Genomic DNA, 27,279 nt, shown 5'->3' on the forward strand with positions numbered 1-27,279 from the left:
AGCAGAGAGGCCAGAGACAAGGGGCCATAGATTTAATGTGATTGGTAGAAAGATTAGAGGGGAGATGAGGAAGAGATTTTTCACTCAGAGGGTAGTGGGGGTCTGGAACTCACTGCCTGAAAGGGTAGTTGAGACAGAAACCTATAACTCATTTAAAAGGTGTCTGGATATGCACCTCAAGTGCCGTAACCTGCAGGGCTACGGACCAAATGCTGGAAGGTGGATTAAATAGGTGGCTCATTTTCAGGCCGGCACAGACATGATGGAGGGATCTCCCAGCAGCAATGACCCCCATTGTGGCAATGGCACTGCTGATGCTCAGCGACCCATGCACCCCCCCCACCCCACTTCTCCGCTATCGCTGGAGCCTGCCTGCCTGGACCCAGCATCCACTCTTTCTGTGCTGTAAACTTTCTATGATTTTTGTGAGGGGATTGCAGGCTAGGGAGCACATGGGGTGGGAAGAGATGGGTGTTTGATGGAAGGAGATCGACAGTTGTGGAGGACATCAGGAGGGCATTGGATCATGGTTGGGGGCGGGTAGTAGATGGGAGGATTGACCTCAGAGAGGTTAATAAGGTAGCTCAGTGGGCTTGGGGGATTCACTCATAGGATTACATTACATAGAATATATGGCACAGAAACAGGCCATTGGGCCCAAACTGTCCATTTACGTTTCATGGGAGCCTCCTCCCATCTTTCCTCATCTAACTCATTGAGCAGAATGCTCTATTCCCTTCTCCCTTATATGTTTATCTAGCCTCTCTTTAAATGCATCGATATAATTCACTTCAACCACTCCCTGTGGTAGCAAGTTCCACATTCTCACCACTCTTTGGGTAAAGAGTTTCTTCTGAATTCCCCATTGGATTTCTTGGTGTATGTCTTATATTGATGGCTTCTAGTTAGGCTCTTCCCCACAGGTGGAATAATTGGACGGAATTTTCCGGACCCTTTGGCAACCAGCTGGGAGGTGGGAAGGCTGGCAATATGGTGTAGGAAGACTTTGGGGGCGGTGTCTAACGTCTTCCTGCTGCCATGCCATTTAGCCAATGGTGGCAAAGATGGCAGGTGGCTAATTCAGCCGAAGTTGCCAATTTGAGGACCACTTCCTGTCTCCACTGGCATTTTGCCCACTTTGGGGTGGGGGCACTGACACATGGGCAGACTGCCCAGTGAAGACTGGCGGCCTCCCAGCGGGTTTCAGGGGTGGGGGTGGGAGGAGGGTGTTGGCGTCATCCTTTTTGGGCACTCCATGATCTACGGAGGGGTCTCCCAGCGGCAATGGACCCTTTCATGGTAGCAGCACTGCCAATGCTCAGCGACCACCCCCCACAATCGCTGGAGCCTGCCTGCCTGACCTCAGCATCCATCAACCCCAGTTACCTTACTTTGAGGGTGCCAGCCATTGAGGCGCCTTCTCCCTGGTGTTGCAGTCTCAGCAATGGCCAATGCTAGTGGTATTGCTTCTGAGGCTGCTGAGCTGCCAGCCCTCTGATTGGGCCAGCAGGTCCTGGGGCGGGCCGCAATCCTAACTTAATAGGCGACCCGGTGGCAGCCACTTAATTGGCCACCACCAGCAATATGCCTCCTCAGGTTCTGCTGCCAGTTGAAGTGGGGTCGCCTCGCGCTTTCAGCTCTGGGGTTGGGACCTCTGTCACCCCCATAAACTTTAGCCCATTCTCTCTGTATCTACTCTGTCAAACCTTTCATAATTTTAAAGATGTCAGCAGGTCACCCCTCAGCCTTCTTTTTTCAGGAGCAAAGAGGCCCAGCCCATTTAATTTTTTCAAAAAATATAATTTATTCATAAAAGTTATAAAAATACATAACAGTTCAAATATGACTACATAAAGGACGATACAGATCAGTTTCTTTCATTACAGTACATGTGGTGCCTCACTACAGTTGCCATTACAGTTTACATTTGCAGTGTACATTTACATTTCATGTCAAACATTCTCTGGTGCATACAGCCTGAGGGGTTCTACATGGGTTCCAGCCCCTGGGTATATTCTGGTGGGAGGGCCTTACACAGTGGCCTTTCCCCATTGAGCCTTTGCGGCGGCTGCCCCAAGCTTTAGTGTACCCCTCAGCACGTAATCCTGGACCTTGGAATGCGCCAGTCTGCAACACTTAGCCATCAACAGTTCTTTGCAGTGGAAGAGCAGCAAGTTTCAGACAGATCAAAGCGAAATTTTCACAAAGTTGATGGCCCTCCAACAGCAGTTGATTTTTATCTCAGTGTGAGTCCCTAGCAACAGCCCGTAGCACAGACTCCTGCATTGTGGAGTTGCTCGGGATGAACCCCGACAAAAACCATTGCATCTCTTTCCAGACCTGCTTCATGAAGACACATTCCAGAAGGAGGTACCCAGCCTGTTCATCCTTTCCTGATATGTATACCCTCCCATTTCTGATATCATCCTTGTAAATCTTCTCTGCATCCTCTCCAGTGCCTCTATATCCTTGTTATAATATGGCAACCAAAACTGCACGCAGGACCCTAAGTGTGGTCTCACCAAGGTTTGATACAGCATAGCTTCCCTACTTTTCAATTCTATCCCTCTATAGATAAACCCTAGTTCTTGGTTTGCTTTCTTTATGGCCTTGCTAACCTGTGGCACAACATTTAGTGATTGATGTAATTGTACTTCGAGATCCCTTTGTTCCTCTACCCCACCTAGACCTTCCAAATCACAACTGATCTCCCTATTTGTCCTACATCACATTTATCTGTGTTGAATTTCACCTGCCAATTATTTTCCCATTCTGCAAGTTTATTAATGTCGTCCTGTACTTGTTGCAGTCCTCCTCAGTATTGAACATCCCCCGCCCGCAATTTGGTGTCATCTGCAAATTTAGAAATTGTGTTTTTGATTCCAAAGTCCAAATTGTTAATGTAACTTGTGAACAGCAGTGGTCCCAGCAGTGATCCTTGTGGGACAACACTTCCCACCTTCTGCCACTCTGAATAACTATCCTTTACTCCCACTCTCTGCTTTCTGTCTTGAAGTCAGCTAGCAATTCATTCTGCCATTTGTCCCCTGACTCCACATTCTCTGACCTTATCCATTAATCTACTATGGGGCACCTTATTGAAGACCTTTCGAAAATCCAGCGAAATTACAGAATCACAGCATCACAGAACTGTTGCAGCACAGAAGGAGGCCATTCGGCCTATCGTGTCTGCACCTGCTCTCTGAAAGGACAGTTTACCTAGTGCCACACCCCCACCTAGCCCTGCACATTTTTCCTTCTCAGATAACCATCCAATTCCCTCTTGAATGCCTCAATTAAACCTGTCTCCACCACACTCTCAGGTAGTGCATTCCAGATCCCAATCACTCGCTGCGTGAAAATGTTTTTCCTCATGTCACCATTGCTTCTTTTGCCAATTACCTTAAATTTGTGATGTCTTGTTCTTGATCTCTCCACCAATGGGAACAGCTTTTCACTATATACCCTGTCCAGACCCCTCATGATGTTGAACACCTCTATTAAATCTCCTCTCAACCTTTTCTTCACCAAGGAAAACAGTCTCAACTTCTCCAATCTCTCTATGTAACTGAAGTTCTACAGCCCTGGAACCATTCTCATGAATCTTTTCTGCACTCTTTCTAATGCCTTCACATCTTTCTTAAAGTGTGGCACCTAGAACTGGACACAATACTCCAGTTGTGCTCTCAATGCCCCTATAAATGAAGGCTAGGATGCTGTATGCTCTATTAACCACTTTCTCAACCTATCCTGCCATCTTCAATGATTTATGCACATATACACCTCTGCTCCAGCACACCCTTTAGAATTGCACCCTTTATTTTATGTTGTCTCTCCATGTTCTTCCTACCAAAATGACTCACTTCACACTTCTCTGCATTAAATTTCATCAGCCACTTGTCCATCCACTCCATCAACCTGTCTATGTCCTTTTGAAGTTCTACACTATCTTCCTTACAGTTCACAATGCTTCCAAGTTTTGTATCATTCACAAATTTTTAAGTTGTGCCCTGTACACCAAGATCTAGGCCATTAATATATCTCAGGAACAGCAAGGGTCCTAACACTGACCCTTGGGGAACTCCACTACAAATCTTCTTCCAGTCCGAAAAACATCCACCCTTTGTTTCCTTTTCATCAGTCAATTTCGTATTCATGTTGCTACTGTCCCTTTTATTCCATGAGCTAGAACTTTGCTCATAGGTCTGTTGTGCGGCACTTTATCAAATGCTTTTTGGAAGTCCATGTGCACCATATCAACAGCATTACCCTGATCAAACTTTTCTGTTACCCGATCAAAAAACTCCAGCAAGTTAGTTAAACTTTATTTGCCCTCAACAAATCTGTGCTGGTTTTCCCTAATTAACCCCCATTTGCCCAAGTGACTATTAATTTTGTCCCGAATTAACATTTTTAGAAGCTTCCCCACCACTGAAGTTGAACTGATTGGCCTGTAGTTGCTGGGCTTATCTTTACACATTTTTTTGAACAAGAGTGTCACATTTGCAATTTTCCAGTCCTCTGGCACCACCTCTGAATTTAAGGAAGACTGGAAAATTATGGCTCGTGCCACTGCAATTTCCACTCACTTCCCTCAGTATCCTTGGATGCATCTCAACAGTCCTGGTGCCTTATCAACTTTAAGTAGAGCTAGCCTATCCAATAACTACACCTCATCAATTTTAGATCCTTCAAATGAATTACCTCCTCCTTGGCCATGACCTGTGCAGCATTTTCTTCCTTGGTAAAGACATTTATTTAATACCTGACCCCTGCCTCCATGCATAAATCCCCTTTTTGGTCCCTAATCAGCCCCCCCTTGTCCTTTTACCACGCTTTGACTATTAATATGCCTATAGAAGACTATAGAAGAATTATACTTACTGCATTGCCATTGTCTACTCTCTCTGTCACCTCCTCAAAAAATTCAATAAGGTTGATCAAGTAAGAATTTCCATTTTGAAATCCATGCCAACTATTCGTTATTATATTTTTCATTTCTAGATGTTCTTCTACTCCCTCCTTTGGTTGGGATTGCGATATTTTCCTGCCACTCCTGTCCCTTTTGGCCTACAAGTTGTGCTGAAAAGGTGTTTGACCCAGTAGTCCTCAACTCCCTTCAGCTGCTGGGTTTCCAGACGGCTGGGAAACCTAGCTGGCCAGTGTGAAAGCAGGAAGAGAGAGAAAGTCTTAGACATGCAGCTGCATTAAAATATTTAAATGAGGGGCCCGCCTCCTGAGAGCTGTTTGGCCACTTGCTGCCCCCTCCCGCACCCCCAGCCCCCACCACCCACCACTCCCATCCCACCTCCATTAAAACTAGAAGTGGTCGGATTTGAGATGGATTGGTGTTGGGTTGAAACTTCTAACGTTTTAGCTTCTCACCCGAGCCAAAACCCCCCACTATTTTGGGGTTAAAATGACCCCCTTTGCATCTAATATTGTACTTGTATATGAGCCCAGCTATTAGTTTTAGCCTGAGCGAAACAGTTTGTCTTTATAGTATTTAATGCCTTTCAAAGAAGATAAAATAACATGGTAGACATTCTATGTAATCTCTGGCACCATATTTAAGAATTAAATATTAGTTCATGCACACTCTCCTATTTTAAGGCACACATAAATGTGCAGGCTCTGCTTTATAGGGGACTCTGTGTACTTATGGAAACTGCAGTCCATTGTGAGCACCAGTTAACAGTATTACAAAAAGCCTGAACTGGAGCAGAGCTGATGATACATATCATTTTAATAAAGCTCCTGCAGCTATTTCAATTTCCGTAAGCACATTTGAAGATATAAAGGATATCAAGGCATGTTATTGTTATTGAAATCAGGCTAAAAGGGGTTGTGATAATGGTCCAATTTACTCCCTTATCCCTAACACGTTTAAAATCATGCTGGAACTATTCAGCAGGTCAGGCAGCATCTGTGGAAAGAAAAGCAGAGTTAACGTTTCGGGTCAATGATATCCAATTCTGAAATCATATTGTGTCAGAGCAACCTGGTCTTGTGTTGAATAACTTACCAATGACCATGGCGAAAACAGTTCACTTTGAGAAGTATTTGCATAGTAATTGGGATGGTTGGCATCCTTCCATCTATAAAAGAGATGGACATGCAGCAAACAATCCAATATAGTGGGGTGGGGGGTGGGGGTGTCTTCTCTTGGTGCACTTTTGCTGATGGTTGCGAAGGCCAATCCTTGAGAGGCAGGTTCTGCCACAAGTGCTGCATGTGAAGCTGCCAAGTGACGCTGCGAGTTGCTGTTTTTAATGTTGGTGCCTGTTGCCAAACTGCCGTCGCAACTGGTCATCGTGGTAGTGCACACCAGTCCACAGGATGTGTCGCCATTTTCCTCGTTCGCCAGCTAGTGACTCCCAAGTGCGATAGTCCACATTTAGGGCCTTCATGCCACGCTCGCAAGCATCCTTGAAATGGAGCTTTGTGCACCCCACTGGTTGGCTGGCCCCAGCTACTGCACCATGCAGTAGGTCCTTGGGTATGCAATCATCTTCCATCCTGTGGACGTGTTCGATCCACCGAAACCGCTCCTGTTAGATTAGTAAAAACTCACTTGGGAGCTCTGCCTCTGAGAGTTCTGCCACATTTGTGATTTTGTCCTGCCGTTTGATTTGAATTGTACAATTTTAACTCACAGCCTATCCAGAGTTTGAAATCCCGACTCCACTGACTGCTTGCCCTCGGGTAGCAGAGTTTACATTGGGTCATCAGGTGATGAACAGCATAACAGCTGAGCTGATTACAGTCAGGAAGAAAAGAAAATTGGCAGAACCCATCATTCTGGATAACAAGGCATGGTTGCATAGATTGTGTCAATGTTGAAGTGTATCGCACAGACAATCTCACTTTGCTTGTTTGAAGAAAGAAGCATGGTAAAACAATGTACCCAGCAGGAAACTTTGTAAGGACTTGGTCATTTTCAGCACCCTGCCATCACTCTAGCTGAGATCAGCTGACTAAGCATTAGTTGAGAACTGAACACGTGAGGGTGTTAAATTGACCTTTTGATTGGCAATAAATGCTGGCATTGCCAACGACACTCACTTCTTATGAACAGATAAAAAAAACACCCATTTGTCAGGCAATCCTTAGGCCCCAAAATGGATGTGTACATTGCCGACCATAAGTGCACCACCTGCCATATTGGGTAAGAACAATCAAGAGGTGTCCTTTTCCCACAGTTGAAGCAGGCCAGCTGCATAGGCAAATATTGGGCCTTCTTGCCTGCTTCAGGTCTCTATTGCAACATAGGTTCGTCCTGAGGTAGCCTGCGCTGTCTACACTCAGGAAAACCAACCCAAAAGACCACTTTCAAAAAAAAGGTACGTTACTTACCACAATCACCATCCCAAACGTTTCCGCTACTGTTTCTGAGATCCCTGCCTTCTGACGTTCAGGACCTGGAATCCCCAATCACTCTTCCCTCACCCTAACCACCAATCTCGATTCTCACTGACCCCCCTTAATCCCCCTACACCCAATAGCCCCTCCCACCCCCCCCCCCCCCACAACTGAAGCTCCTGCCTCTCCCTCGGAGGCCAATGATCCTCCCAAGCCCCACAGTCTTCCCACACCATCCCCTCCCCCCCACCACTCCCACCAAAGTGCTGTGAATCCAACACTGGGCAGTGATCTCTTACTTGTGTGGGCTCCTCCTTCATCTCATGTGGTCCAATGACTCATGTCCAGGGCTCCTCGGACCTCACCATTTGTGCAGTGATAGGGGTTGGGGCGCTCAAAAATGAGTGGGCCTGAATTTTCTCCCTGTGACATTCCTGATTTCTGCTGCTCAGTACGGAGCAGCAGGTTGAACATGTATCCAGCAGTAACTACAGCAGTTCTTACCCATGATGATATGATTGATTCATCATGATACCTCAGGTATGCAATGTGGTTTCTGGGAGCTCCCAGTCCTCTTCACTACCACATAGAGTCATAGAGCTAAACAGCATAGAAACAGGCCCTCGGCCCATCGTGTCTGTGCCGGCCATCCAGCACCCAACTATTCAAATCCCATATTCCTGCACTTGGCCCATAGCCTTGTATGCTATGGCGTTTCAAGAGTTCATCTAAATACTTCTTAAATGTTGTGAGGGTTCCTGCCTCCACCACCTCCTCAGGCAGTGTGTTCCAGATTCCAACCACCTGCTGGGTGAAAATTTTTTTCCTCAAATCCCCTATAAACCTCCTACCCCTTACCTTAAATCTATGCCCCCTGGTTCTTGACCCCTCTGCTAAAGGAAAAAGTTTCTTTCTATCTAACCTATTGATGCCCCTCATAATTTTGTACACCTCAATCATGTCCCCCCTCAGCCTTCTCTGCTCCAAGGAAAACAACCCTTGCCTTTTCAGTCTCTCTTCATAGGTGAAATGCTCCAGCCCAGGCAACATCCTGGTGAATCTCCTCTGCACCCTCTCCAGTGCAATCACATCCTTCCCATAATGTGGTGACCAGAACTGTACACAGTATTCCAGCTGTGGCCTAATTAGCGTTTTGTACAGCTCCATCATAACCTCCCTGCTCTTATATTCTGTGCCTCAGCTAATAAAGGCAAGTATCTCATATGCCTTCCTAACCACCTTATCTACCTGTGCTGCTGCCTTCAGTTATCTATGGACAAGTACACCAGGGTCCCTCTGACCTTCTGTACTTCTTAGGGTCCTACCACCCATTGTACATTCCCTTGCCTTGTTAGTCCTCCCAAAATGCATTACCTCACACTTCTCAGGATTAAATTCCATTTGCCACTGCTCCGCCCATCTTACCAGCCCATCTATATCATCCTGTAATCTAAGGATTTCCTCCTCACTATTTACGACACCACCAATTTTCGTGTCATCTGCGAACTTACTGATCATACCTCCTATATTTACATCTAAATCATTAAAGTGCACTACAAACAGCAAGGGTCCCAGCACCGATCCCTGCGGTACACCACTGGTCACAGGCTTCCAATCGCAAAAACAGCCCTCGACCATTACCCTTTCTCTCCTGCCACTAAGCCAATTTTGGATCAATTTGCCAAATTGCCCCAGATCTCATGGGTTCTTACCTTCTTAACCAATCTCCCATGTGGGACCTTATCAAAAGCCTTATTGAAGTCCATGGATATTACATCTACTGCTTTACCCTCATCTACACATCTAGTCACTGCCTCGAAAAATTCAATCAAGTTGGTTAGACATGATCTCCCCCTGACAAAGCCATGCTGACTATCCCTGATTAATCCCTGCCTCTCCAAGTGGAGATTAATCCTGTCGCTCAGAATTTTTTCCAATATTTTCCCAGCCATTGATGTTAGTCTCACCAGCCTGTAATTACCTGGTTTATCAATGCTACCCTTCTTGAATAGTGGCACCACATTCACTGTCCTCCAGTCCTCACCTCTCCTGTGACCAGAGAGGATTTGAAAATTTGTGTCAAAGGCCCTGCTATCTCCTCCCTTGTCTCACATAACAACCTGGGATACATCTTATCTGGGCCTGGGGATTTATCCACTTTTAAGCCCACTAAAACAGCTCCCTTTCAATGCTAATATGTTCAAGTATATCTCAATTCCCTCCCTGATCTCTGCATCTACATCGTCCTTCTCCATAGTGAACACCGATGAAAAATAATCATTTAAAACCTCATCTATGTCCTCCAGCTCCACACAAAGATTGCCACACTGGTCCCTAATGGGCCCTACTCTTTCCCTGCTTATCATCTTACCCTTAATATTCTTATAAAACGCCTTAGGATTTTCCTTTATCTTGCCCACCAGTGTTTTTTCATGTCCCCTCTTCGCACTCCTAATTACTTTTTAAGTGCCACCCTACACTTTCTATACTCCTCTAGTGCCTCCGTTGTTTTCAGCGCTCTGAATCTGCCATAAGCCTCATTTTTTTTCCTGATCCAATCCTCATGGATGTGTTTACACGAGTTCCCTTTATCGCATTGTTGGGTTAGCAGAGAAACAGGTTTATCCATTTGAGCTCTTCTCAATGACTCTATTAACACAAAACAGGTGAAATCCCTTCCTTACCACAAAGTTGGTTCTGAATGAAAAAAAGTCATGTTGACTAATCGCCATTAAAGTTACTGGCAGGAGGAGTTTCACCACTGAAGGAAAATGTGTTGCTAGTTTCATTGACTAGTTTGAATTTAATGGACAAAATAGGATAAGTCTTTCCACTAGTCCTATTCACATTTGTTAATAATAAATCTAAAAATAAAGATATTGAATTCTTTGGCATCTGCTGTACATAAGAGCCAGCAAGTCTAGTGACTAATGTCTGCCAAATCAAATTCTAACATTTAGCTTTCCAACCAATGATTTATTGACACCATGTAAATGGTAACAGCCATTTTCTGTTGATCTGTCTGAAACCTTGGTTTTATCATCCAGTTCTCAGAATTTATCAACAAATATCACTGTTCTCATTGCTAAGTCTGAAGAGGAAGCACACGTGTGGAAAAACAAACATATAACTATGAACACTTTGGGGCAACCTGAGGATGTAATAAGATGTTGTATTTTATTTGTTTGCTTGTTAAATTTTTTCTAATAACACTCCTGAGAAGCACAATATAAATGCAAGTTGTCACTGTACAAATGCAAGCTTTTTCACCACATTTATTTCCATAATGAGACTTAATAAATCAGGAAAATACACATGAAGCATTCTAACGCCTTTAGTATGTGTTGCTCTCCTCTCACATGTAATAATGGCATATTAGGATATCCTTGTTAAACTCTAGAAAGCTTGCGATGGAAGGATAATGCTGGAACCTATCTTTACTCAATTTCACATTATTGCACAGAGTTAAAAGGATTAGAAACATATAGCTCCTCACTCAAACCCTCCCCCCGTCTCAGTAATTGTCTGCTTATAAGTGCTCAAGTAAGAACCCAGTTAACAATCTCCACCTGCATATAATCAAACAATTGATATACAATTAACAGATTAACAATCCTTAAGTTGGTTTTCCCCTTTAGTATTTAAAACCATGAAATTTGGAGATGGTTGTCAATGTGCTTGGTGCTAACTCATTATTATTAAGAAGAAAATAATTTTCCCTGATTGCAATCGTCAATTGTTAGTGGCAATTGATAGTGGCTGTTATTGTGACCCCAGTTCCAACCAGCACGGGACAGGAGCAGCACAGTCAAAGTGCACTGCATCTGTCTAGTTCAAGCTGCTGATGTTAGTGTCCTTGGTCATTACCATGGCCTGGGTGTCCCTTAATTACAGGTCTGCTTCCTGACAGGGTCTAGCATCAGGAAATAAGGGTCAAGTTCTCGAGCACAGCTGCATGACTACTGCCAGCCTTTGGGGCTTTATATCCTTCAAGAAAGGCCACAAAGTTTCGAAGATCCGGTGAGCCACTCTGACTAACCTAGAGGTTTCCTCTTTTGCTTGTTGTCTGGTGCTGGTGCTGGTGCAAGCCCTCCACCAGCATCTTGTGTCTGGGTGCCCCATAGTTGTCACAACAGGATACTGAGGAGGAAGGTTGGGAATAGGAATGGAGGAACAGGAGTAGGCCATTCAGCCCCTTGATCGCAATTCAATCAGACCATAGATGATTTATACCTCAACTCCATGTTCCCGCCTTTATTCAATTCCTCTTGATACACTTAGCTAACAAAAATCTATTGATCTCTGTCTTGAAAATGTTAATTGACGCAGAGTCCACAGCATTTAGGGATTTTCAGATTTGCTGTCTTTGTGTGAAAAGGTGTTTTCTGATTCTCCACTGAAATCCAGGCTTGGATTTATTTTCAACAGATCATAGAATCATACAGCACCAAAGAAGGTAATTTGGCTCTTCAAGTCCATGCTGACTCTTTGAAACAGCTATCCAATTAATCCCACTCCCTACCTCTTTCCTCATAACCCTGCATTTTTTTCAATTTCAAGTATATATCCCTTTTGAAAGTTACTACTGAATCTGCTTTCACCACTCTATCAGGCATTTCAGTCCATAATAACTTGCTGGGTCTAAAAAAAAGCTCTTCTCTCTGGTTCTTTTGCAAATTGCCTTAAAATTGTGTCCTCTGGTTACCGACTCCTGCCAGTGGAAACAGTTTGTCCCTATTTACTCTTTTAAAACTCCTCATAATTTTGAGCACCTCTATACATAAGAACACAAGAACATAAGAAGTAGGAGCAGGAGTAGGCCATTCAGCCCCTGGAGCCTGCCCCGCCATTCAATAAGATCATGGCTGATCTGTCCCAGGCCTCAACTCCTCTTTTGGGCCTGCTCCGCATAACCCTCGACTCCCTGAGATTTCAAAAATCTATCTACCTCCTCCTTAAATACAGTTAGTGACCTAGCCTCCACAACTCTCTGAGGTAGAGAATTCCAGAGATTCACCACCCTCAGAGAAGAAATTCCTTCGCATCTCAGTTTTAAGTTTGTGCCCCCTTATTCTGTAACTAACAGAACTACATCGTACCTTAACCTTCTCTGCTCTAAGGAGAGCAATCCCAGCGTCTCTAGTCTCTCTACATTAGGATACCAGATTTAATTTTACTCATTTCATTAAATAATTTTCCAAAAAAAAACCAATCATTTCCAAACTGAAGTAGTCCAAAACCAACCAGCTCCACTTCTCACATACAGTCAACCATCTGCAGTGAAGTCCTTGCTCCCTCCATTCACTGAGGTTGTATAACATCTGCAGTCGATAAAATGTAACATGAAGATATATTTGGGAATCATAGCCAGAATTCCATCTGAGACCTCAGATCACGTTCATAAAGTGTTTGAGCCTTGCTGTTGTGGACTATTGTGGTATAATTTTGATCTATATTACCTCTGACAGGGGATAAAAGTTTCATATGCTTGACAGAGCAGACTGCAATCTAAGGTACAAATGGTAAAGTTATTTTTACTCACAGTATCCAGTGGGTTCATCAGCATCAGATTTGGGTACAGAACCTTCGGCCTCGAACTTAGTATGTGCACACTTTAATCTGCAGTGTTTCCCCAGTAATTCTCTGGCTTTATTTCAAATTGTCAATACTTGTAGATTTTAATATTCTCACAATTTCCTTTACTTTGTTGTCAAAATTGAATTTATCTTCTATAAAATGGATAACATTTCAACTAAGTGCCTGGTCAGTTTGGATTTTTTTTTTACTAACCATTATGGAAAGTTTGTGGTCTGAAATACGGACTGAGATTTTATGGGGCCCCTGGGTCTGTGCTGGAAGGTGTGGGGGCAGGCATTAAATTGGGTGGGATGATAGGGGTGGCGTGTCATTCACCTTCCTGCTGCCGCTGGCATTTTACCCGTGGTGCAGAAGGTGTGGATGGCCCTTTCTCCCATATGCCAGTTAAGACCCTTAAGTGGCCAATTAATGGTCACGTAAGGGCCTTTTCCTGCTGCCGCTGGTATTTTGCCACAATTTGAGGCCACCAGGTAAACCCTGGTGGGCTCCTTGCAGGCTCAGGGGGTGGAGGCCCTCCTGATTGGGCACTGTGTAGCCAATGAAGGAACCCCAACCCCACTCCGATGGCAACACAAGAAATAGCAGCAGAAGTAGACCATATGGCCCATCAATCCTGCTCTGCCATTCAATATGATCATGGCTGATCTTGGGCTTCAATTCCACTTTCCTAGCTGTTCCCCATATCCCTTGATTCCCTGTGAGACCAAAAATCTACCTATCCCAGCCTTAAATATATTGAATGATGGAGCACCCACAACCCTCTGGGATAGACAATTCCAAAGATTTACAGCCCTTTGAATGTAGTAATTTCTCCTAATCTCAGTAAAGGGCTACCCCAGCTGAGAGATCTCCCCCCCCACCCCCCGCCCTCATGACTGACCACTGCATGGCCTCCCTCCCTCGCTGGGGTCTGCCTGATTGGCCCCAGGGAGCCCAACCCAATTTACCTTAATTTTGGGACCTTCTCCATCGTGGCTGCTCCTTGCCTGCTGCAGTGCCAGGAGTGGCCACTGCTGTTGGTGGCACTGCTGGGACCAAAGAGCTGCCAGCTACCCGATTGTCCAGCACCCCATGTGGGTGGGACCTCATCCCTTAAAGGGACGGAAGACCTGATGGCAGACAATTAATTGCCTGAGGAATGTAAAATGCAAGAGGGGCTTCAATGACTATCCAAGGTGGGGTTGCCTCCAACTGTCCAGTCTGTGGACGGGCCACCACCATCCTGTAAAATCCAGGCCAGAGTATATTGCTCCTGTGCAAATGTATAATTCCACAATTTCAAGTGTGCAGATTGCTATGCACTGACCTCCCCCACCACCACTGTCCTTGAAAGCCATCTTTTGATTCCAATTAAATTATTTGTACAGTTAATAATAGGGGGTATCTAACATTTGACTGCAGAAAAAAAAACCTTGTGGAGCCAAAGCTCCATCTTCACACTGAAGACACTCTCCATCATGTGTGGCACTACTGCCGTGCAAAGTGGAATAGATTCAGAACAGATCTAGAAGCTCAAAACTGAGCATCCATGAGGTGCTGTGGGCCATCAGCAGCAACAGAATTGTACTCCACCAAAATCTGTACGTTATAGCCTGGTATATCACTCACTCTACCATTACCATCAAGCCAGGGAACCAACCCTGGTTTAATGCAGAGTGCAGCACCAGGCATACCTAAAAATGAGATGCCAACCTGGTGAAACTACAACACAGGACTACTTGCAGGCCAAACATCAGAAGCAGCATGCGATAAACAGAGCCAAGTGATCCCACATGGATCAGATGAAAGCTCTGCAGTCCTTCGTGAATGGTGGTGGACAATTAAACAACTAACTAGAGGAGGAGGCTTAACAAATGTTCCCATCCTCAATGATGGGGGAGCCCAGCACATCAGTGCAAAAGACAAGGCTGAAGCATTTGCAACTGTATTCAGCCAGAAGTGCCGAGTGGATGTTCCATCTCGGCATCCTCCTGAGGTTCCCCAACATCATAGATGACAGTCTTCAAGTAATTCGATTCACCCCATGTGATATTAAGAAATAGCTGAAGGCACTGGATACAGCAAAGGCTATGGCCTCTGGCAACATCCTGGCAGTAGTACTGAAGACTTGTGCTCCAGAACTTGCTGCGATCCTAACCAAGCTGTTCCTGTACAGTTATAACACTGGCATCTTCCTGAGAATGTGGAAAATTGCTCAGGTATATTCTGTCCACAAAAACAGGACAAATCCAATCCAGACAATTACTGCCCCATCAGTGTACTCTCAATCATTAGCAAAGTGATGGAAGGTGTCGTTGACAGTGCTATCAAATGGCATTAACTCAGCAATAATCTCCTCACTGATGCTCAGTTTGGGTTCCACTAGGGCCACTAGGCTCGAGACTTCATTATTGCCTTTGTCCAAATGTGGAGAAAAGAGCTGAATTCCAGAGGGGAGGTGGGAGTGGACTGCCCTTACCATCAAGGCAGCATTTGACCGAGTGTGACATCAGGGAACCCTAGCAAAGTTGAAGTCAGTGGGAATGAGGGGGAAAGCTCTCCACTGGTTGGAGTCATACCTAGCACAAAGGAAGATATTTGTAGTTGTTGGAGGCCAATCATCTCAGTCCGAGGACATCGCTGCAGGTGTTCCTCATGTTTGTGCCCTTGGCCCATCATCTTCAGCTGCTTCATCAATGAACTTACCTCCATCATAAGGTCAGAACTGGGATACAAGCTGATGATGGTATTAGCAACTCCTCAGGTACTGAAGCAGTCCGTGTCTACATGCAGCAAGACCTGGACAACATTCAGGCTTGGACGGATAAGTGGCAAATAACATTCGCGCTATACAAGTGCCAGGCACATGATCATCTCCAACAAGAGAGAATCTAACCATCTTCCCTTGATATTCAATAGCATTACCATTGCTGAATCCCCCATTATCAACATCCTGGGGGTCACCATTGACCAGAAACTGAACTGGACCAGCCACATAAATACTGTGGCTACAAGAGCAGGTCGGAGGCTGGGAATTCTGCAGTGAGTAACTCACCTCCTGACTCCCCAAAGCCTGTCCATCATCTACAAGGCACAAATCAGGAGTGTGATGGAATACTCTCCACTTGCCTGGATCTGTTCCTCTGCAACAACACTCAAGAAGCTCCACACCATCCAAGACAAAGCACCCCACTTGATCGGCACACCATTACCACCTTAAACATTCCCTCCCTCCACCACCAGTGCACAGTGGCAGCAGTACGTACCATCTACAAATGCAGCAACTCACCAAGGCACCTTCCAAACCCACAGACAATCACCTAGAAGGACAAGAGCAGCAGATGCATGGGGACACCACCACCTGCAAGTTCCCCTCCAAGCCACACAGCATCCTGACTTGAAGCTATGTCGCCATGCCTTCACTGTCGCTGGGTCAAAATCCTGGAATTCCCTTCCTAACAGCACTGTGGGTGTACCCACCCCACATGGACTGCAACAGTTCAAGAAAGTGGCTCACCACCACCTTTTCAAGGGCAATTAGGGATAGGCAATAAATGCTGGCCTTGCCAGAGATGCCCATGTACCAAGAAGGAATGAAAAAAAGGTAACCAGAAAGACAAAAACATGAGGAGGAGGGATAGTTTTTTGGGGCACTGCCGGCAAGGCCAGCAATTATTGCCCAACCCTGATTTCCCCTGAGAAGATGGTGGTGAGCTGTCTTCTTGAACCTCTGCAGTCCGTGTGGTGTAGATGCACACACAATGCAAGTTGAATAAAAGTGGTTAAACCTCTTAATTTAAAATAACATTATTTTTTGAAAAGCTGCTTTAGTTCTATAGGATGAATAACGTGATAACAACGGAGTAGCCATATTATTGCAAAGGGTAGTGTTGATTAGAATATGTGAGCTGCTAATTTGTCTGGCCCAGGGAAACAGTTATTTCCATGGGTCTCCTGGCTGGCAAAAGGTTAAAAACATTTTGGAAAAATTATCCTGCTGTGATTGGCAAAAAATCTAGTGGGGTAATAAGGCGTCATTGTTTTTTACACAGTGGGTTGTTATGATCTGGAATGCACTGCTTGAAGTGGTGGAAACAGATTCAATAGCAACTTTCAAAAGGGAATTGGATGGAAACTTAAAAAGGAAAAATTTGCAGGGCTATGGGGAAAGGGCAGGGGAATGCGATTAATTGGATAACTCTTTCAAAGAGGCACAAGGGATGAATGCTCCCTCTGTGCTGCATGATTCTGTGATTGGACGGGAGGGCCAGATGTAACAAATATAGAAACAGTTTTAAAGCAGTCAAATAACCAGATCTAACAACAGGAAGTATGAACACATATCCAAAATAGTCTGCAAGATAACAAAGGGGAAGACGCTTGTCATTCTTGCTGCTGCCTCAACTATGCAATTGTTGGAATCAATGAGATGTGGGCGTTGGTGGCTAGGCCACTATTTATTTATTTTTTATTTCCAAAATATACTTTATTCACAAAAATCTGTAAAAATTACATTGCCAAACAGTTTCAAACAGCACCAAAAAATACAAACATTGCAAGGGAGATCAGTTTCCTTCAATACAATCATGAGTTGCCTCACAACCCTTCCATTTCATTTGTCATGCCATTAACATTTTTACATTTTACAGCAAATGAAAATTTTTCAGATACAGTTCGAGGGGTTTCCCATGGATTCAGCCCCTCAGTTCAGCTTGGTGGGGGGACCTTACACTGTGGTCTTTCCCCATTGAGCCTTTGCTGCGGCTGCCCCAAGCTTTAGTGCGTCCCTCAGCACGTAGTCCTGGAACTTGGAATGTGCCAGTCTGCAACATTCGGTTGTGGACAATTCTTTGCGCTGGAAGACCAGCAAGTTTCGGGCAGACCAAAGGGCGTCTTTCACCGATTTGATAGTCCTCCAGCAGCAGTTGATGTTTGTCTCGGTGTGCGTCCCTGGGAACAGCCCGTAGAGCACAGACTCCTGTGTTACAGAGCTGCTTGGGAAGAACCTCGACAAAAACCATTGCATCTCTTTTCACATCTGCTTTGCAAAGACACATTCCAGAAGGAGGTGGGCAACCGTCTCTTCCCCACCACAGCCACCGCGGGGGCATTGCGCGGAGGGGGCGAGACTTCGGGCGTGCAGGAAGGATCTGACGGGGAGGGCCCTTCTCACCACCAGCCAAGCTACATCTTGGTGCTTGTTTGAAAATTCTGGTGATTGAGGCATTCGGCCAAATGACTTTGGCAGTCTGCTCGGGGAACCATCCGACAGGATCCATCATCTCCTTTTCCCGTAGGGCCTTGAGGACATTCCGTGCAGACCACTGCCTGATGGATCGGTGGTCAAAGATGTTTTCCCGCAGAATCTGCTCCACTATTTATTATCCATCCCTAATTGCCCTTGAGAAGGTAGTGGTGAGTTGCCTTCTTGAACCGCTGCAGTCCATGTGAGGTAAGTACACGACACAATGCTGTTAGGAAGGGAGTTCCAGGATTTTAACCCAGCGACAGTGAAGGAATGGCGATATAGTTCCAAGTCAGGATGGTGTGTGACTTGGAGGGGAACTTGCAGGTGGCGGTGTTCCCATGCATTTGCTGCCCTTGTCCTTCTCATTGGCAGAGGTCGCGGGTTTGGAAGGTGCTCTCTAAGGAGCTTTGGTGAATAGCTGCAGTGCATCATGTTTTTGGTGCACATTGCGGCCACTCTGCGTCGATGGTGGAGGGAGTGAATGTTTGTGGATGGGGTGCCAATCAAGTGGGCTGCTTTGTCCTGGATGGTGTCAAGCTTCTTAAGTGTTGTTGGAGCTGCACCCATCCAGGCAAGTGGAGAGTATTCCATCACACTCCTGACCTGTGCCTTGTAGATGGTGGACAGGTTTTAGGGAGTCAGGAGCTGAGTTACTCGCTGCAGGATTCCTAGCCTCTGACCTGCTCTTGTAGCCATGGGATTTATATGGCTACTCCAGTTCAGTTTCTGGTCAATGGTAGACCCTAGGATGTTGATAGTGGGGGATTCAGTGATGGTAATGCCATTGAATGTCAAGGGGAGATAGTTAGATTCTCTCATGTTGGAGATGGTCATTGCCTGGCACTTGTGTGGCACGAACGTTACTTGTCACTTATCACCCCAAGCCTGGATATTGTCCAGGTCTTTCTACATTTCTACACAGACTGCTTCAGTTTCTGAGGAGTCGTGAATGGTGCTGAACATTATGTAATCATCAGCGAACATCCCCACTTCTGAACTAATGATTGAAGGAAGCTCATTGATGAAGCAGCTGAAGATGGTTGGGGCCTAGGACACGACCTTGAGGAGCTCCTGCAGTGATGTCCTGGAGCTCAGATGATTGACCTCCAACAACCACAACCATCTTCCTTTGTGCTAGGTATGACTCCAACCAGCTGAGAGTTTTCCCCCGATTCCCATTGACTTCAGTTTTGCTAAGGCAACTTGATGCCATACTCGGTCAAATGCTGCCTTGATGTCAAGGGCAGTCACTCTCACCTCACCTTTTGAGCTCAGCTCTTTTGTCCATGTTTGAACGAAGGCTGTAACGAGGTCAGGAGCTGAGTTCCCCTGGCGGAACTCAAACTGAACGTCACTGAGCAGGTTATTGCGAAGCAAGTGCTGTTTGATGGCACTGTTGACGACACCTTCTATCACTTTATTGATGATTGAGAGTAGACTGATGGGGCGGTAATTGGCCGGGTTGGACTTGTCCTGCTGTTTGTGTACAGGACATACCTGGGCAATTTTCCACATTGCTGGGCCGATGCCAGTGTTGTAGCTGTACTGGAACAGCTTGGCTAGGGGCATGGCAAGTTCTGGAGCACAGGTCTTCAGTACTATTGCCAGAATATTGTCAGGGCCCATAGCCTTTGCAGTATCCAGTGCCTTCAGTCTTTCTTGATATCACTCGGAGTGAATCGAATTGGCTGAAGTCTGGTATCCGTGATGCTGGGGACTTCAGGAGGAGTCCGAGATGGATCATCAACTCCTGTAAACTAGTGTGGCAGGGGGGTGGGAACCAGAGCAGTAGGACAGCTAGTGAAGTAAATGAGGAGGACATAGTAAATAAGGCCAGTAGGACTAAGAGGAAGAGCAGGCAGGGAGATGTTGCTGAGCACAGCGGGACTGGTGGTCTGAAGTGCATTTGTTTCAATGCGAGAAGTATAACAGGTAAGGCAGATGGATTTAGAGCTTGGATTAGTACTTGGAAATATGATGTTGTTGCTATTACAGAGACTTGGTTGAGGGAAGGGCAGGATTGGCAGCTAAATGTTCCAGGCTTTAGAAGCTTCAGGCGGGATGGGGGATATAAAAGGGGTGGGGGAGTTGCAATACTGATAAAGGGGAATATCACAGCTGTACTGCGGGAGGACACCTCAGAGAGGTCATGCAGCTAGGCAATATGGGTGGAGCTCAGGAATAGGAAGGGTGCAGTCACGATGTTGGGGGTTTACTACAGGCCTCCCAACAGCCAGCGGGAGGTAGAGGAGCAGATATGTAGACAGATTCTGGAAAGATGTAAAGGTAACAGGGTTGTAGTGGTGGGTGATTTCAACTTCCCCAATATTGACTGGAACTCACTTAGTGCTAGGGGCTTGGATGGGGCAGAATTTGTGAGGAGCATCCAGGAGGGCTTCTTGAAACAGTATGTAAATAGTCCAACTAGGGATGGGGCCATTCTGGACCTGGTATTGGGGAATGAACCCGGCCAGGTGGTCGAAGTTTTAGTGGGGGAGCATTTCGGGAGCAGTGACCATAATTCCATAAGTTTTAAGGTACTTGTGGATATGGATAAGAGTAGTCCTCGGGTGAAGGTGCTAAACTGGGGGAAGGCTAATTGGATAACACGGGATATTGTGAGCCTAGTCAAAAAGAAAAAGGAAGCATTTGTAAGGGCTGGAAGGCTAGGAACAGATGAAGCACTTGAGGAATATAAAGACAGTAGGAAGGAACTTAAGCAAGGAGTTAGGAGGGCTAAAAGGGGTCATGAAAAGTCATTGGCAAACAGGATTAAGGAAAATCCCAAGGCTTTTTATACATATATAAAGAGCAAGAGGGTTACCAGGGAAAGGGTTGGCCCACTCAAGGACAGAGATGGGAATCTATGCGTGGAGCCAGAGGAAATGGGTGAGTGCTAAATGAGTACTTTGCATCAGTATTCACCAAGGAGAAGGACGGTGGATGATGAGCCGAGGGAAGGGAGTGCAGATAGTCTCAGTCATCTCATTATCAAAAAGGAGGAGGTGTTGGGTGTCTTGCAAAGCATTGAGGTAGATAAGTCCCCAGGGCCTGATGGGATCTACCCTAGAATACTGAGGGAGGAAAGGGAAGAAATTTCTGGGGCCTTGACAGAAATCTTTGCATCCTCATTGGCTACAGGTGAGGTCCCAGAGGACTGGAGAATAGCCAATGTTGTTCCTTTGTTTAAGAAGGGTGGTAAGGATAATCCAGGAAATTATAGGCCGGTAAGCCTTATGTCAGTGGTAGGGAAATTATTAGAGAGGATTCTTCGGGACAGGATTTACTCCCATTTGGAAACAAACAAACTTATTAGCGAGAGACAGCATGGTTTTTTGAAGGGGAGGTCGTGTCTTACTAATTTGATTGAGTTTTTTGAGGAAGTGACGAAGATGATTGATGAGGGAAGGGCGGTGGATGTTGTCTATATGGACTTTAGTAAAGCCTTTGACAAGGTCCCGCATGGCAGACTGGTGCAAAAGGTGAAGTCACACGGGATCAGAGGTGAGTTGGCAAGATGGATACAGAACTGGCTCAGTCACAGAAGACAGACGGTAACAGTGGATGGGTGTTTCTCTGAATGGAGGGATGTGACTAGCGGTGTTCCGCAGGGATCAGTGCTGGGACCTTTGCTGTTTGTAGTATATATAAATGATTTGGAGGAAAATGTAGCTGGTCTGATTAGTAAGTTTGCGGACGACACAAAGGTTGGTGGAGTTGCGGATAATGATGAGGATTGTCAGAGGATACAGCAGGATATAGATTGGTTGGAGACTTGGGCGGAGATATGGCAGATGGAGTTTAATCCGGACAAATGTGAGGTAATGCATTTTGGAAGGTCTAATGCAGGTGGGAGGTATACAGTAAATGGTAGAACCCTTAGGAGTATTGACAGGCAAAGAGATCTGGGCGTACAGGTCCACAGGTCACTGAAAGTGGCAACGCAGGTGGATAAGGTAGTCATGAAGGCATACGGCATGCTTGCCTTCATCGGTCGGGGCATGGAGTATAAAAATTGGCAAGTCATGTTGCAGCTGTACAGAACCTTAGTTAGGCCACACTTAGAATATTGCGTGCAATTCTGGTCGCCACACTACCAGAAGGACGTGGAGGCTTTGGAGAGGGTACAGAGGAGGTTTACCAGGCTGTTGCCTGGTCTGAAGTGCATTAGCTATGAGGAGAGGTTGGAAAAACTCGGATTGTTTTCACTGGAACGACGGAGGTGAAGGGGCGACATGATAGAGGTTTACAAAGTTATGAGCGGCATGGACAGAGTGGATAGTCAGAAGCTTTTTCCCAAGGTGGAAGAGTCAGTTACTAGGGGACATCGGTTTAAGGTGCGAGGGGCAAAGTTTAGAGGGGATGTGCGAGGCAAGTTTTTTACACAGAGGGTGGTGAGTGCCTGGAACTTGCTGCCAGGGGAGGTGGTGGAAGCAGATACGATAGCGAAGTTTAAGAGGCATCTTGACAAATATATGAATAGGAAGGGAATAGAGGGATATGGGCCCGGAAGTGCAGAAGATGTTAGTTTCGGCAGGCATCAAGATCGGCGCAGGCTTGGAGGGCCGAATGGCCTGTTCCTGTGCTGTACTGTTCTTTGTTCGGCACTTCTGGCTGAAGATTGTTGCAAATGCTTCTGCCTTATCTTTCGCACTGATGTGCTGGGCTCCCGCATCATTGAGGATGGGGATATTAGTGGAGCCACCTCCTCCAGTTAGTTGTTTAATTGTCCACCACCATTCATGGCTGGATGTGGCAGGACTACAGAGCTTAGATCTGATCCATTGGTTATGGGATTGCGTCGCTCTGTTCATCGCATGCTGCTTACGCAGATTGGCACACAAGTAGTCCTCTGTTGTAGCTTCACCAGGTTGACACCTCATTTTGAGGTATGCCTGGTGCTGCTCCTGGCATGCCCTCCTGCACTCTTTATTGAGCCAGGGTTGGTCTCCTGGCTTGATGGTAATGGTAAAGTGTGGGACATGCTGGAGCATGAGGTCACAGATTGTGGTTGAATACAATTCTGCTGCTGCTGATGGCCCAAAGTGCCTCATGGATGCCCAGTTTTGGATTGCTAGATCTGTTCGAAACCTATCCCATTTTGCACGGTGATAATGCCACACAACATGATGGATGGTATCCTCAATGTGAAGGCGGGACTTCGTCTCCACAAGGACTGCGTGGTGGTCACTCCTACCAATACTGCCATGGACAGATGCATCTTCAGCAGGCAGATTGGTGAGGATGAGGTCAAGTTTGTTTTTCCCTCTTGTTGGTTCCCTCACCACCTGCCGCAGACCCAGTCTAGCAGCTATGTCCTTAAGGACTCGGCCAGTAGTGGTGCTACTAAGCCACTCTTGGTGATTGACAATGAAATCCCCCACCCAGAGTACATTCAGCACCCTTGCCACCCTCAGTGCTTACTCCAAGTGGTGTTCAACATGGAGTACTGACTCATCAGCTGAGGGAGGGCGGTAGGTGGTAATCAGCAGGCAGTTTCCTTGACCATGTTTGACCTGATGCCATGAGACCTCATGGGGTCCGGAGTCGATGTTGAGGACTCGCAGGGCAACTCCCTCCCTACTGTATACCACTGTGCCGCCCCCTCTGCTGGGTCTGTCCTGCCGGTGAGACAGGACATACCCGGAGATAGCGATGGCTATGTCTGGGACATCTTCTGTAAAGTATGATTCCATGAGTATAACTATGTCAGGCTGTTGTTTGACTTGTCTGTGGGACAGCTCTCCCAACTTTGGCACAAGCCCCCAGATGTTAGTAAGGAGGACTTTGCAGGGTCGACAGGCCTGGGTTTACCATAGTCGTTTCTGGTACATAGGTCAATGCCGGGTGATCCATCCGGTTTCATTCCTTTTTAATGACTTCGTAGCAGTTCGATTCAACTGAGTGGTTTGGTAGGCCATTTCAGAGGGCATGTAAGAGTCAACCACATTGCTGTGGGTCTGGAGGCACAGGTACAATTGACACTGGTTTCATGGTCATCATTAGACTAGCTTTTTAATTCCAGATTTTTTATTAATTGAATTCAAATTCCACTTTTGCTGTGGTGGGATTTGAACCCATGTCCCCAGAGCAATACCCTGGGTCTCTGGTTTATTAGTCCAGTGACAATACCACTTTGCCACCACCTCCCCTGCTTTCACTGTATCTGCACATCATTGGTCGCTATTCTTTTTTGAGTTGTCCGCTTTTTGTTTGAAACTGTTGGTCAGCTTTTGTTAGTATTCCAGAATGACATGGATCTAGACTCACACTGGAAGCAGGGTATTTTAGTCTTCGACGATAATGTAAAATGGCCAGTACAATCATACACTAACTTGAAACCAATGGGAATGAAAATTGGAAAAGCTGAATCAATATCATCGTTTTTATCATCCAAAGTCAAAATTATCACAAAAGAGCAGTCACCGGGCTGGGGTCTACCACCGGGGTGGAACATCAGTCTGCATCTCGACAAGATGCAGCATCTTCAGAGCACAGAACGTTTGGAAAAGAAGGAACAAAACAGAAGAATCAAGCCATCCCAGCAATTGAGCCAAATATGTGGGATGATGCATTGCCGCAGATAACAGCCTTGCTAAACCACATTCATTTTTGATCTCTTTCCCCATTTTACATTCTTTAGTTACAGATGCACCTGCATATTTATGTTCTGCAGTCGTAGCTCCACTTCAGCCAGGCGCTACCGTCAACCAATTAGCAACAGAGATCAGCACAATACGCTCTTTAATAATACATTTTTATTGCTCATACAAAGGCCCGCAGTTCATTTTGCCGACTGTAATGTGGGATCCAGTGGGTTCGATGCCAGTAACAAGGTATTTGAAGCATTTCTTTGTTATTTGATTTACAGAATTTCAAAGTTTATTCAATTTGGGCGGTTAAAAGAGCTTCTGATAATGGGATAGTAAGGTACAGAAATATTTGAAAAATGTTTAATGGCGTAAATCTTCCCGCAATACTCTTGTTAGTTCATAATAGTTTCATTTCCCATGGTACAACATGTGGAAGCAAAGCAGGAGAAAGAGTTCTGGAAAGATTAATATTTTTTAACAACCAGAATTGTATTAGGTAGCACCATTAAAGCGAGAAGAATTTTTAAAAATGTTCGAATGAACAAAATAGGTTCCTACTAAAGCAGACTAATCTATTCTCATTACAAGCTTTCTTATGTTCTTTGAGTGATTTAATGCACAGTGAGCATTCAAAATATACAAAAATGATGGGCAGGGAAAGAGCAACTGATTCATCAAGCCTGCCCTATACTCATGATGCCTGGTACATCATGGCTGGACACTTACTACCCACTATCCCCACTCCCCTCCCCCACCCCCCCAAGCCCCCTCAGCCATGTAATCTCCTGTGAGAAGCAAAAACCTAGGACCAATATGGGGGGGAAAAAATACTTTGAAAAATTCCTCTTTGCCCACCTCAGGTGATTAAAACCAGTCCAGGAGATCAGATGGACCATGTGTTATCAGTCAGTTTACTTCCCTTCTATATGATGGGCTCTCTGCCCCAGTCAAGTATCAGTCCAGCTCCCTCTTGAAGGGAGACAGCACAGACAGCACCAGCCGACAACACATTCCGGAGATTCACTGCTCACCGGGAAAAAGAAGAACAACTTAACATCCAGTCTGTTCCTCCATTGCCATAGTTTAAGTGCATGTCTCATGGTCCTCCCCAGTCTGTCAAAGTGGAATAATCCATCAAAAGGCACACTTATCCAGCCTTTTGGATACTACTTTATACACCTTTTATCAGGTCACCTCTAAGTCTATGCTGCTCTGGAGTATTTAGACCCATCTCTTTAAGCCTACCTGAGTAATTAAGGATTTTAAAGCTAGGAATCTTTCTCAGTTTATTAACATAGACCCCAGACTCAGTTGTACGTAAAGAGGTCAAAACAAGGCCGTAGCTCTGCCCTTGAGGTTCAGCAGTCTGATTAAGAGTATCACTAACAGAAATCTGGGAACAGGTCACCAGGATCATGATGGGAGGCAGATGGGGGTGTAAAATCGGGTGGGATGGACCACCTAGTAAAACCTAGCAGCCTCCTTGCAGGCTGGAGCGGCCTTTCTGATTGGACACTCTCTGCCCCATGGAGTGCTCCCTTTGCAGAACGGGCCGCCCCCGCTGGATGACCCCCCAGCCTTCTCCATTGACTCCCCTCCTCCCCCTGCTCCCCTTTGGGGCCTGGCTGATTGGTCCCAGCGAGACCCAACCCCACTTACCTTTTCCAAGGATGAAGTCCATTTTCCTCTTCTCACCGGGTGCAGTCCCAGCAGTGGCCACCACTCCCTTTGGCACTGCTGGGACTGAAGAGCTGCCGGCCCTCTGATTGGGGCATCCAGCTTCAGGGGGTGGATGCCGCGACTGCAGGCAATTAATTGCCTGAGCCACGCAAAAATACAGTCATGGCTTCCAGGCAGGCGGAGTCAAGCTTGTCCCTGGTTCTCTATCCAGTGGGCAGGGCCACCATCTCCATGTAAAATTGCGTCCTGCAGCTCATTTTGAGAAACTCAGATCTTCCTTTTGCCAGTCATGCAACTCGACCATCAATGATCTTCATTGCCATCAATATGATAAATCTTGACTTTATGCCACAGTGTAAAATGAATGATAGCAAATCGACAAACCGTTATACATCTCTCCTGATTTTTATTTGCAATGTAAAGTCAAAATTACCCCCCACCCCTCGTTGGGCCCTTTACATGCTGGAAGTTTGATCGACTTTTGGCACCATGCACAAACTATTCAATGGGAAAGTTATACTGATGTGCATTGTCCCTACAGAACAGGTGAGGGCAAGATAATAATTAGCAATGCAAGCTATAGTCCTGAAAAAACATAACAGCCCAAGGAGGTACAAAAATCACTCAATTTATTCTCAGGCATTTCCAACAACAACTTGCATTTATTTAGAAAATGCTGGAAATACTCAGCAGATCTTGCTGCATCTGTGGACAGAAGAAGTGAGTTAGCAGGCTTGGATTTTACCAATTGGCTCGAGATCCCGACATGGGTCATTTCTGGGTCATGCACCCACACTCGCGGATGGCAGGACCTCCGTA

This window comes from Heterodontus francisci, chromosome 2, assembly GCF_036365525.1.
Source record: "Heterodontus francisci isolate sHetFra1 chromosome 2, sHetFra1.hap1, whole genome shotgun sequence".
Classification (NCBI taxonomy): Eukaryota; Metazoa; Chordata; class Chondrichthyes; order Heterodontiformes; family Heterodontidae; genus Heterodontus; species Heterodontus francisci.